Source organism: Athene cunicularia (genome assembly GCF_003259725.1).
Source record: "Athene cunicularia isolate RWA chromosome 11 unlocalized genomic scaffold, athCun1 chr11_part1, whole genome shotgun sequence".
NCBI classification, from domain to species: Eukaryota; Metazoa; Chordata; class Aves; order Strigiformes; family Strigidae; genus Athene; species Athene cunicularia.
The window spans coordinates 10,143,093-10,155,331 of record NW_020799113.1 but is presented as its reverse complement, the minus strand read 5'-3'; positions in this window follow the sequence as shown (position 1 = coordinate 10,155,331).

Here is a 12,239-nt window from a genome sequence, read left to right as displayed (position 1 = left end):
GCTAAGGAAACGTCACTTATTTCATCCGGCGTTGTTTCACTGGTCCTGCTATGAGTGAAAGGAAATATAATGTGTGCATTGCACTAGAGGGGGAGCTGAAGGTCAGGAGTGAAATATGGCTTTCTGCTGCACTTGGTCTCAGTCTGAATGTTACCTACATTATCATCAGAGCTCACTGTCATAATGGGGAGACCTTGTCACAGGAGGGAGGTCACCTAGAAACGGGAAGAAAAATTGGGGGAAAAATACTAAACAAGATAAACTAAAAAGACGACCAGTAGGGTCCCCAAACTTCCTTTGTGTATGTTTGAGAGCAGTAAATTATCTGCAAAAGACACGCTTGTCCTCCAGCACCTGAAATACCACTGTTGTCTTGGGCCTGAGGTGTCACTCTCCTAACTTCCCGTAATTTTGTTATCACCCTCTTTCCACCAGTGTGTCTAGTTTTGGCCTCTGTGCTTTTGTAATGGCTTGGGTTTATAAACTCCGATTACATTTTGGGGCATCAACCTTTCAGATATTCTTGGGAGAGGGGGATGTATCAGATTGTTTTCATTAGAAAACAGATCGTGAGAAAGAAACTTCACTATCCTCTCTGTCCCCAAGACTCTGTGTTGGACCCCTGAAACGTGCTTATTCTGCCAGTGCAGTGCAGCGGGAAGACTTGGCAACGCAGCCAGCATGTGTTGTTGTGAGGTATTCTTCACCACCATGAGCAAATTTTGCTTCAAAGTTTTTGGAGGTCAGACCTGCTTTCCCACTGCATGGCTGCAACTTCTGTCTAGTTGCAGGGCAGAGGAGATTTTCAACAGTGGTGTGAAGAACCAAGTACTGCGTTGGGTCTGCACTGTGTGCATACCCTCCAGCCACCCAATTAGGAGCCTAATATTTGTGCATTGCCTCTTTCATCTAAAGATGTCGAAGAGCTTTGCAAACATTAATTCATATTAATATGTTGCTAAAACCAACCAAACAAATGTTTCTTTAGTGCTTCCAGGCCTCTCCTCCCCCTGACACGACTTCAAACCAGCAGTTTCCAAGGTGGTGCTGGGCACCTGTTCTGATGAGGGGAGCACCTCCTTGGCATGTCAGTGGTGAAGGTCTCTTCTTTTCCAAGACCATCAACAAACATCCTGGCTGCAGCTCAGCAAGGCACAGAGGTCCCCTTCCCCTTGACGTGCCATGGTGAACATTTAAGTGGTTTCTCCCTGGCCCTGTCAAAGTAATCTAGATTAGCAGCTGCTGTTACTAACAGCATAGGAGTTAATCCAGAGTGCTTCACCAGTGCAAAGGTAGGAGGTGTTATGCCTCCAGGGCTGCAGCAGCAGTGGAGGGTGGGAGAGGTGCCGAGCTGCCGAGCATCCACGCTGGGGGCTCAGCCACGGTTCGGGGGATCTTGGGCTCTGGGCACATCCACCTTGAGACCCCTCAGCTAGGCAGAGAGCTGTCTGCGTCTGCAAACACAGCTAGGGCTACAGAGGGATTGCAGTAAATATCCAGAAATTCAACTCACTGATCATGTGACATCTCCTCTCTGATTTGCAATAAATCCTTTGGAGACTCACCAGAATTCAAGTTTTAACAGCTCATGCTTAGACATAAAGGCTTTACTTTTCAATCTACTGGAAGAACGTCCAGCTCAAAAAAAACCCCAAACATTATCTCATGAAATAAGCCTAATTTTCTGTCGGTCTGAAAAAATCCTGGCACCACAAACCAAAAACCGCCACCAGAACTACAATCAGGACACACTGAGATTCAGGATTTACAGTGATAGTTTGTACAACTCTAAACCATTCTGATGCTTTTTATTCTTGTGTCAGATGTTGTGGGATCACTAACAGGTATTTGGAGACCAGAGAGCAGCTGCCTTAGCACAGTCACCAGGAGCTGGCTGAAGGGGATCTTCGCCGGGCTTTCCTTTGGAAGGACAGTATTCAACCACGGAAAAACAAAGCCAGGTACCAATAGGAGCATTAGTTTTCATAAAATGCGCTCTTTCATCTCAGTTTAGTTGTTACTCTGACAGTTTAAGCTTCTCAAACGCTGTATCTCTTTTTAATGAAGAAGTTGCATACTCACATGCAGAAATCACATATTTACAGCCCAGAACACCTATTGATATATTTTGGTCATTTTAACTGAATTTGGAAGTCTTCATAAAGTGAGAAATACAGCATTTCATTACACAATTACAGCTAATTATTTTAGAAATACAGTTTAAATGCAAGTTATCTTAAATTTATTGCTTATCTGACTGGAAAGATCTAAGCAAAACCTGAAAATCATAAACCCTTCCAGAACATTATATTTTATGCAGTCCAAAATGTGACACATGGGGTCTTTAATAATTCACTGCTTGTTAACATTAAACAACTGTTAACATGCTCAAATAATTAGTTATGCTTGCTTGACATGTTTGCATCTTTAATAATTGATGCATTTATCTTAATTACTAACAGTATTATGGTCGTAATATGCATCTTTTTTCTATCTTAAAATTTTAACAAAAACTGACTTTTTGCCAAAAATGATTATCCTCTAAGTTTTAATTACTCATTGTAATTAAATTGCAAGCTGCAGTATTTTATTAAAAATATCTTTCACAAAAAATATTTAATGGAAAAGAGGTGATTTGTTGTTTATGCATCACACTTAGTAAATATTTCATAAGTTTCATATTACCCTTTCAGAGCGGATATAAAAAACATAACATTCTTAATATAAGAGTCAATTTAAAAGCTGCTATAGTAGTCTTCATTTCTCCCCCCAAAGGTTTGCAGAAGTCAGTGAATAAAGGAAGACAAAGAAGAAAACAAAAAAATGTCGTGGTGATTGTAAATAGGATGCCCACAGTGACAGGAACCAAGGTTGGAGACATTGTGCTGGTGAGCGTACAACGCGTTCTCTGATGGAATTAGTCTGACTTGAAAGAGAGATGAACATTAGAAGTTTTTTCGTTCTTCAGTGTTCTTCTGATTCAACTTTCGCTTGCAGGCTGCTAATAACAATAGTGGCAGTACTTTGACTGTAATCATTTATTTATTGCAATACTGATAGAGATAGGGGTGAGTTTTGTGTCAGCCAATTTAAAAAGACCGTGTTTTCAAGGCCTTCCCACTGGTAAGACAGGCTGTTTTAGATTAAGATGGCTGCTTCTGGCCCCAAAACTTTGCGGAGGCAATTACCAATCCTGTGGAATGACAAAATTTGTTCGTGGTGTCAAAGGATTCAGCTGCATCCGTGTTCTGGAGTGTGGTCGAGTTCCTTCCCAAGTGACCCACGAAGGTGCTTGAAAAAGCATCAGCATATTATTGGCAGGAAACAGTCCATCTGAGAGATGAAAATGTTGTCCAGTTTTAGAAATAAAACCCAAAAGCTGCGAGACGCTGTTTCAGTGTTACAGACTGAATGTCGGGGCTTCGTTTAGCACGTGACTGATGAGAACCCAGCTTGTCTCTGAGGTAGGTGGCTTCTGAGGTGCTAATACTTGAACTATGAGCCAAAGTCAGGCAAAACTCTTCCTTTTTAATAACAAAATGTGCCTGTGAATAGATCTAGTATAACACTTTCTTTAATATGAGGTGTAGACCTAAGGTGCAGAAATGTCCCATGTGCCAGACAGAGTGGGCAGGGAGCTCATAACTGGATCCAGAAGTACCTCCTCCAAGCCCTCAGTTTTAGAAGTCTTCTTTCAGAAAGATTTGCCCCAGATATGACCCTTTGCCAGAAAAACAGCTTGAGATCAGGTGGAGAAGAACGCTGAACTCTGATGCTGAGCTCTGTGCACAGTACGCTGCCTGCTTGCTCAAATATTTGGGGGCTTTCCTGCCTGCAGTAAATGAAACTCACGTATTTAATCCTCAGCTGCCAGCAGAGCCTCTGGTCCTTCTGCTTCTGCAACAGCAGCGATGCTGCAGTGAAGATTTGAACCTATTGAGAGAATTAGATATACAGCAGAAGTAATGTGACATTTAGTCCCTAGGAATCGCTTAAACCAAAATGCCAGCGTAGCTCACAAGCCGGGCTGCTGTATTACCTGCCGTGGTGCCCACACCCACCACGCGCAGGTAGGAGTGGCAGAAATGTGGCAACAGCCACTCTTCCAAATGCTGCTTCCAGAGTCACCGTGTACTTTTAATCTACTCTGCCTCTTCTGACAGATTTAGAAGACTCACTGTTACAAAGTCCTCATGTCCTTGAGGTTCATGGTGTTCTTCAAAAAAGCGATTTCTCGTGTGATTTTACAGTTAAATAAAAATTTACACATCACAGATGTATTAATCATTTTTTCCCTTCTGTGGGTGTATCTTCAGATTTCAGTGATTGATTTATGTGGCCAGATGGGTGCATTTGTTTCCTGCTGTCTTTCAGTCCAGCAGAATCCATGCATACTGTGCAGTACAGTGGGCATGAACTTTCACTTAAAATGCATTACTGTACCTAAATTCTGAATATTATTCCCTCTTTGGAATGAATGGAGTTCATATGTGAATCCTTTGGATGTGGCACAAGTGGTGTTTTTACCTCTCAATTAGTGGAGAAGCCATTCCTTTCAGCTTTAATAGGAAAGCAGTATCGCAGAAGGAGGTCCTCTTTATGTCCTCCAGGTTTTTGCTCCAAACGCCTTTGCGTTTCCTGTCACCACATAATGTGTGGAAGCTCATTAGCTGAAGCCAGAAATGAAGGGTTGTCAGAGAAGTTTACTGTGGAGAAAGCAATCTGTGGTCCGCACGCGCATTTATATTGACATATGCTGACATCGTGAAACATGTTTGCATATGGTACTGTAGGGTCAGTGTTCCCGGATCCAGACACCATGAGAACAAAGACCATGAAGAGCTGTGAGGGGTTCTGTGGAAAGAGCTAGAACAGGAATAGAGTGGACAAAGTAGTTTGATTCTCGGTAGTATTTTATACAAAGGCACATGTAGACATATGGCTCCTGCCTGGTCTCCAATAGCTGAGTGTAAATCTTTATCCAGATGATGCAAACATTTGTGATGACAAGTCTGTTTCTGACAGAGGAGTGGAAGTCTCAGAAGCAGCACGTTCCTGAAGGCCATATGAAGGTAAGTGGGTGGTAGGAGAGGGAAATCCAAACAAATGCCCTACTGAGGGACTGGCTTCAGAGAGTCCACATGGATAAGAAGTCTCCCAACAGCCCAGGCAGGAGCTCACACATCACTGGGCGCTGGGAAGTCCCACAATGACATACGAAGTCACAAGAAATTAGCTTCAGAAGTTTGCCCAGTCAGCGAGTGAGTTATTTTGCATGTAGGGTATGTATTTCTGTGTGAAATGGAATTTTTTCTTCTTTCCACAATTTAAAAATAACCTCTTCTGGTTTATAATTCATGGTCACTTCTCAAGCCCTGGTGGTGCATTAGGAAGAGTCCTATAGCACTGCACCAGTGAAAAGACTGTGGCCAAGCAATAGCCAATGTTTGGATGAGAGTATCGCTGTGGCATGATGTGTTTTACATTTCTGATGCAAGAAGATGCAATGCAGAAACAGCATTTTGAGGGGTCTGGCTTGCTTCTGCCGTCTATTTCTGTGTGGCTTCTGTCTTCACGGGCTGTTAATTTCTAGTTTTCTCAATTTTTAAGTCTTGACGTTGACTGCAACTCTAACCTAGATTTGTTAAAAGCTCAAGGCTGTCCTGAGTGCTGCCATTAGAGCAGGAGTCACGCTTGCAGAGCGCCATTCTCTGGCACTCCCCGCAGAGCAGAAATCTCCGTTAGAAATCAACAAGCAGCACTGTGAGCTAACCTCTGCCATGGGGATTCTTCAGTTCTGAGTTGGCACGTTTTGCACTTCATTTCCTAAATTTTAAAAATCTGAATATTAGAAAAAGACTTTGCCTGCAAATGTAACAAACCCAGTGGTGTGTTTTATTTGGTTCCCTTAGGACTGGCTTCCCGTGACCTGCAAGAGCTGGCGGGGGACACACTGACCCCCCTGTGCATCTCCCCAGAACACGTCCTCTTGGGACTAGCCACCCACGATGCTCATGGTAGGAACCAGTTTGGCTAAAATTCCTGCTGACGCCTGTGTTCAGTGATGCCGGTGAGGAAGGGAAGGAGCTCCTTATGAGTTTCACATAGACATCCCAAAGCTTTAGTGCGGAGAAGGGGAGGTGGAGGAGTGTCTGGCAATGATGACAAGTACCAATGTGCAAATAGATGAATTTCCAGAAGGGGCCTTAGCTTTCAAAAAATATTGCCCACAGAAATATGAATACTTCCCTATGAACTCTATGATTTGCAAAATACACACATGAGCTTTACAGTATTTTCAATATGAACATGTTCATGTTTATGACCCAGAATATTTCAACTGTGAGCTAAAGTCTTTCTAACTCACTCAGGGTTCTGTCATTTGTAAGTCTTTGCTCAATCTAGGAGTATCTTTAATGGCTTATATTAATTCAAGGTGTCCCTTTATGCACTTAAAATGGAAAAAAAAAAAAAAAAAAAAGCCTTCTTTTTAATGACATTTCCATTTATTCAGAATTATTATTTAAAAATTCTAAATTAGCATTCTACACTTTGGTTCTGACAGAGCCATTACATTTAATACTAAAAGAGTTTAGTTAATTTTAAATTATTAAACTCCATTGGCTGCATGAAGTGAGCATCTTTAAGCAAGTTTCTGTAGTTCGGGTGCATTCCAATCAACTACAACTGCAAACTTAATACAAAATATTTTACCTATGTTGCTTTTTAGCCTTATGTATATGGCACTTCTTATTCTGTGTTTCACTCTCTGGTCTGAGAAGTCAAATAGCAGCTGAACCCACTAACAGCAGTATAAAGAACAACCTGTCCTGGGCAACACAGCTCTTCAAACTGAAGACATAATATGTATTTCTATGAAGAAATAATAGTAAGTCTTTTCTTCTGAAAGAAAAATTAAAAACTCTATGATATAAACTTGCTTATGTAAGAAACTAATTTCTTCTGTCAAGAATATGTATTTACTTTGCATGTTTTAAAAGTTTTTGCTTAAATATTTTTTCCCATGGTATAAAATAATTTTATTTTTATTTTCAAAGACAATTGCTTTATTCCAGTTGTTACTTGGCATGACTTAGGTAAAATCCTAACTTTTGCACGAATGAGTGATGTTAATTTCTTCAGGCATTTAACTGGAGAAACAACTGTAAGGCTACTTATCTTAGAGAGCACCATCCAGTAGGTGAGAAGGTCTTTGCATAGATGAGATCTAATACACAGACCTAAGGAAAGAGTTAAGACTTTTTGACCACAAAGGAGCATGGAGGAGATGAAAATAATGTATGTAAAATGGGACAGAATATAATGGAAAGTACAGTTAGTTTTCTCTTAAAACACTTCAAGGGCAGTATGGATATCTAGCAATAAGCAGCATCTTAAAGCGTTTCAATTGCTGTGACTTCAGGTGAAATTTGCTGCAAGCTATAGATCTGCTTTTATTATTTTTTGAATCTGCAACCTATGATCATTTACACGCACTGCTAATTCACTCGTTTCCTGAAACTTGCTGCACAGTTTGGGTTTTACGGATTTATCAAGTGAAACAATTGGGCTAATATTAATTTAATTAACTTTAATTTTAAATTACTTGCTAGAGCACCTAACAAATGTAACATCTCCAAGACATTTTAGCAGATAGCTGCGGCTTTGTTGTAGACTCTTGTTTTTGTAGCAAGAAAATACCTTGTTAGCATGAAAGGCCCCTTACTACTTTAAAAGAGAATATATTTTTTTTATACATTAGCGTTTGCCTTGATTGTCTGACTGTCATTTCAGAGGTGAAAGAAAACAGCAGAAGTGCTGATTGGGGTGCTGATAGAGTTTTAACATCTGCACTGTTGTGCAAAGATCTCAGTCAAACACAAGTGGCATTGATAATTTATCGTACGTTTAGGATATCCACAGGGAACTGCCCGCAGCGCAGGATTGCAAGTGCGTGCCCAGCTCCTGGCCAGCAGTGGCTTCTGGGGAGCTGGTGTGTGGTAAAGACCAGCATTACTGGTGAAATAAGCACCAGGCTGGTATGCAAGCCTGGCCCCAGAATGGAAGGCAAACATTGCACTTATTCTTTCATCACATTTTTTTTAATGATAAAAATAGTCTAAGGAAAATTCTAACTATCCAAAGTCAGTCATCAGGTGTTCAGCTGTCCCACTATTGGTTTAAATTTCAATGGCAACTACTAAATATAGAGCAAAATATTTATTCATATATATATGAACATATATATATCTAATACATATCTATATATCTGACAGAAAGGTAGATACCCTAAATATTTTAAAGAATATAGTCTGTTCCAGACATCATTCAGTCTACAAAGGCAAGCTGGAGCAAATACCAGAGATAAGGCCATAGTCCACGTGTGGCCACAGTCAGGAAGATAAAGGCAGGAGGGTTGTATAAGAGCAGCAGATTATTCACATTCACCTTGCATCATACGTATAGATATTAAATATTAATAGCACTGTATGAATATTCATCCGTGTTTAATATTCATTTATACACGGAAGTTTACAGCTGATCCCTTTAACTTTTGGTGCCAAAACCAGTGTTCAAAGGGTTATGCTGCCATTGTTTCTGCAAAACGTTTACATTTATCTGCTGCAAAATAGGCTGAATGGCACCGAAGAGTGTCGTGTTTAGTTTTAAAATGCCACAAATAACAGATTTATAGATTTTTCTAAATACATTATTTTAGCTTGACAGCATTAATCATTCATGCTTCCTTCTTTCATTTTTCTACCTGCAATGGATTATTGAAACAGAAAATAACAACGGGAAAGGCTACAAGCAGTATCAAAATGTCAAGTTTGTACTTACAGTTGTATGTGCGTAGACAGGGTCAAGAGCCTCAATTATTTGTATATGTACACAGTGGTACTACATGAAAGGTTATGTCACCTGCAGCTATTTTCTTGCAGATTTAAATAGGACTGATATTCAACTCCACAGTCAGCCACTGACATGGAACATAGAATTGTAAAATACTATGAACTCTTATGTCAGGACCTAAAATATGAACTGGGTGATTGCAAGGTGTAGCTGTGGGCAATCCTATGTATTGCAGTGTAAGTCCTTTAAATTACTTTATGTTATCCCTGACCCATTCTTTTCATTTAAGCACAAGCCAGAAACAGCATGGAAGTATTTTCCAGGGAGAAGACAACCCCTTGATATTACCTATTTTTGCAGTAGCGTTTGCTTGGGTTTTGAGAGTTTCTGTGGGTTTTGTTTTGTTTTGTTTATTTAAATGCTTCATAATTCCATGAATCCACCCAGGTATGATAATTTTAAAAAAATCCAAGAGCTCTGCTTGCATGTTAATGAAGTGCAAGTCTTATATCAAAACTGACAGCAGCGTTATTTGGAGTAGGACGTGTGGTGGAGCTAATCAGTATATTTTCACAGTGGAAGGAGGAAGAGAGGAGCTAATCAGTAGGTTTTTGCTGGTGATTTGCTTATTTAAGTCATAGGGGTTTTTTTAAAAAAAAAAGAAGAAGAAGAAGAAGAAAAAGCATTAGGATGGAGTTTTCTTGACCAAGGTCCTTATGGGTAATACTCACTCTTTTGAAAGGTCAGCACAAGACCTACAGCACAGAAAGTCTTATTTTTGAAGAAGTGATTGATATAAAGGTACTCTATATCTGTACAGCAACCTACTAAACCAGCAGTAATAATCATATATATTGGTAGACTTGTACATCACTGATGTATGACAGCATGAGGGACACAGTTTAGGTTGTAAATTCAACATCACCGTTTACATTTATGAATTCTTGAGAGTACTTCCTTATCTTTAGATTTTAATGACAGGAAAAAAAAAAAACAAAACATTATCGAAGGCCCAATGCTACAGCATTTATGTACTGTTAGTCTTGCTTTCATTTAAATTATTTATAGGTAATGATATAATTAGTGCTGGGAAATAACCATCTTATCAGACAAGAGCATTTAAAAAAAAAAAAAATGGCCAGACATCAACCTCTCTATCTCTAGTCAGGTAGTACAAACCACATATATACACTGAATTAATAAAATTATCATTGCAAACTTATTTTGAGACATGCCATTCACTTAGCAATCATGATAATGCATCTTGCCAATTTTTACAGTTCTGTCACTAGAAAATTCTGTTCATTTTAGCTTTTTATCAGATCTTAAAATACAGATTTCACTGTCTTAAAGTACATTGAAAATAAATTAAGGCATTAAATATTGCTGAATGAATATTTTTTTTTTCAGAACTTACTACCAAATGCTGTTACACATCCAAAAGTTTGATCCCTGCTTTCCTGGAGGAAATGTCCTCTGGAGCAGGGCATTGCCATCACATAACATAATTTCCTCTCTAGAGTCTCCATTTTTGTCATTTTAGTATTTTTTCCTGCTATTTAATCTCTAGAGTTATCTCATTGAATTATAATAGATAATTCATTTTAATAAGTGCTAATTGTTCTGCAGAACTTCATACGCATACCCATCCTTATATCCACGCACAGAGGGATTCATGCTACAGAATTGAGTATCAATTCCAGTGACGTAACTTTAAGCTGCTTAACCGAAATAGCAACTATATGAAAATCCTGAAGGTTCCTGCTTACAAATATATCAGTGGAAATAACATTTATAAGTCAGGATCACTAATATACAGGTGGAGTTTTAAAGTTTTAGGACCCTGGTTAGGCAAATCCGGTGAGTAAAATACCAGGGAAGGAGAAATATATGGTCAGGGGGAGGACTGAGAGACGGAGTGGTGGGCGCCGTAACTCTCTCTTCCCAAGAGACGTGCCTTTGAAATGTGAAGTGCCTCTAGCAAAACCGCTTCCCAGGGAAGGGTTTCTCCTTGGTGCTCTGGAGCAAGCCCTGGAACACATTGGCACACAGGGCAGGGACGGCCAGGTCTGGGGAGCACCCCTGCGTGGGATTTGCCCCCTTTGGGTGGGTCCTGCAGCCAGTGGTAGTTTGGCTCCACACTGACTCTCCGGAGAGAGATTATCATGGGATTTTTTCCCCCGTCCTTTCTTTCCTTTTCTTCCACTTTTTCTGCAAGAGTAGGTTCCATGAGTCACATTAAAAATATTTTAATCCCAGGGCAATATTGATAGACCATGAAGAATCCTAGTCATGATAGTCAGTATACTCAAAGTAATAATGTAAGTGAATAATGTTTTACAGTCACTTTGTATCAGTCCCTTTTTCCAGGTCCAATTCATCCATATCCAGTTAGAAAAGGCTCCTCCAAGGCAAGTTATTCATGGGTTCATCCCAATTCCCCTCTTTAGATCCTGTAAACAAATCCAATCACTGGCTGTTTAACATTTTTATTACATAAATTCTAACATGCAATAGAACATTACTGGGTACTGCTAATAACGGTGTGCATTTCAGACGTATTTTCCTTTTGTCACAAAACCCCTTAAACCATATTCTAATAACTGTGTATAACATAATTGGTAAGAAGCATCACACTCAGCGACCAGGAGGAATATCTCTGTAGTGTTTTTTGTTACTCCTGTTTTCATGTAAAGTAACCACCAGACATTTCAGTTCCTTCAAGGAAAAACAACCCATGTCTCCTGTGATAAGCCAAACGTGCAGACACACTGATAAATAAGATACATTTACAATTCTTTTATTACTGTACTCTATGACAAGATAAAATAAACAGTATTTTGTGGAACATTACAACTTATAACAAAGCTAAGCTACTGTCCAAAGATGCTGAAAAATTCCAGTATAAATACACTTTATTTTCAGCTGGCTCATGGATGATTAGGGCATCCCAACACTTTGACAATTTTCATATAATACTATGAAGAATTTCATGATTTCCCTTCATCTTACTGCTGCTGCCAGCTCAATACATCTTTTTCTAGTAAAAATTATACAAATCTATGGTTTTTACTCTTCTCATACACCATAAATCCTTGAGATAGTTTCATACACGTTAACTACAATCTTTCTTCCCACCCCCACCCCTCCCTAGAGTTCAACCAGCAAAACCTCGGATATATTGCACAGAAGAGGAGCCGAACATAAGGAAACATCACTTTGGTGAGATTTGAGTAATTTCTATTTATAAATATCTACCTGCATTTCTTTTACATAAACAATAGTGAAAGACCAGGAAAAGGTTGGGTCATCAACTGGCATCTGTTTCTCTGCATGAGATGTCCCAAGAGAATAATATTTACTGAGCAAACATGAGTTACATGATG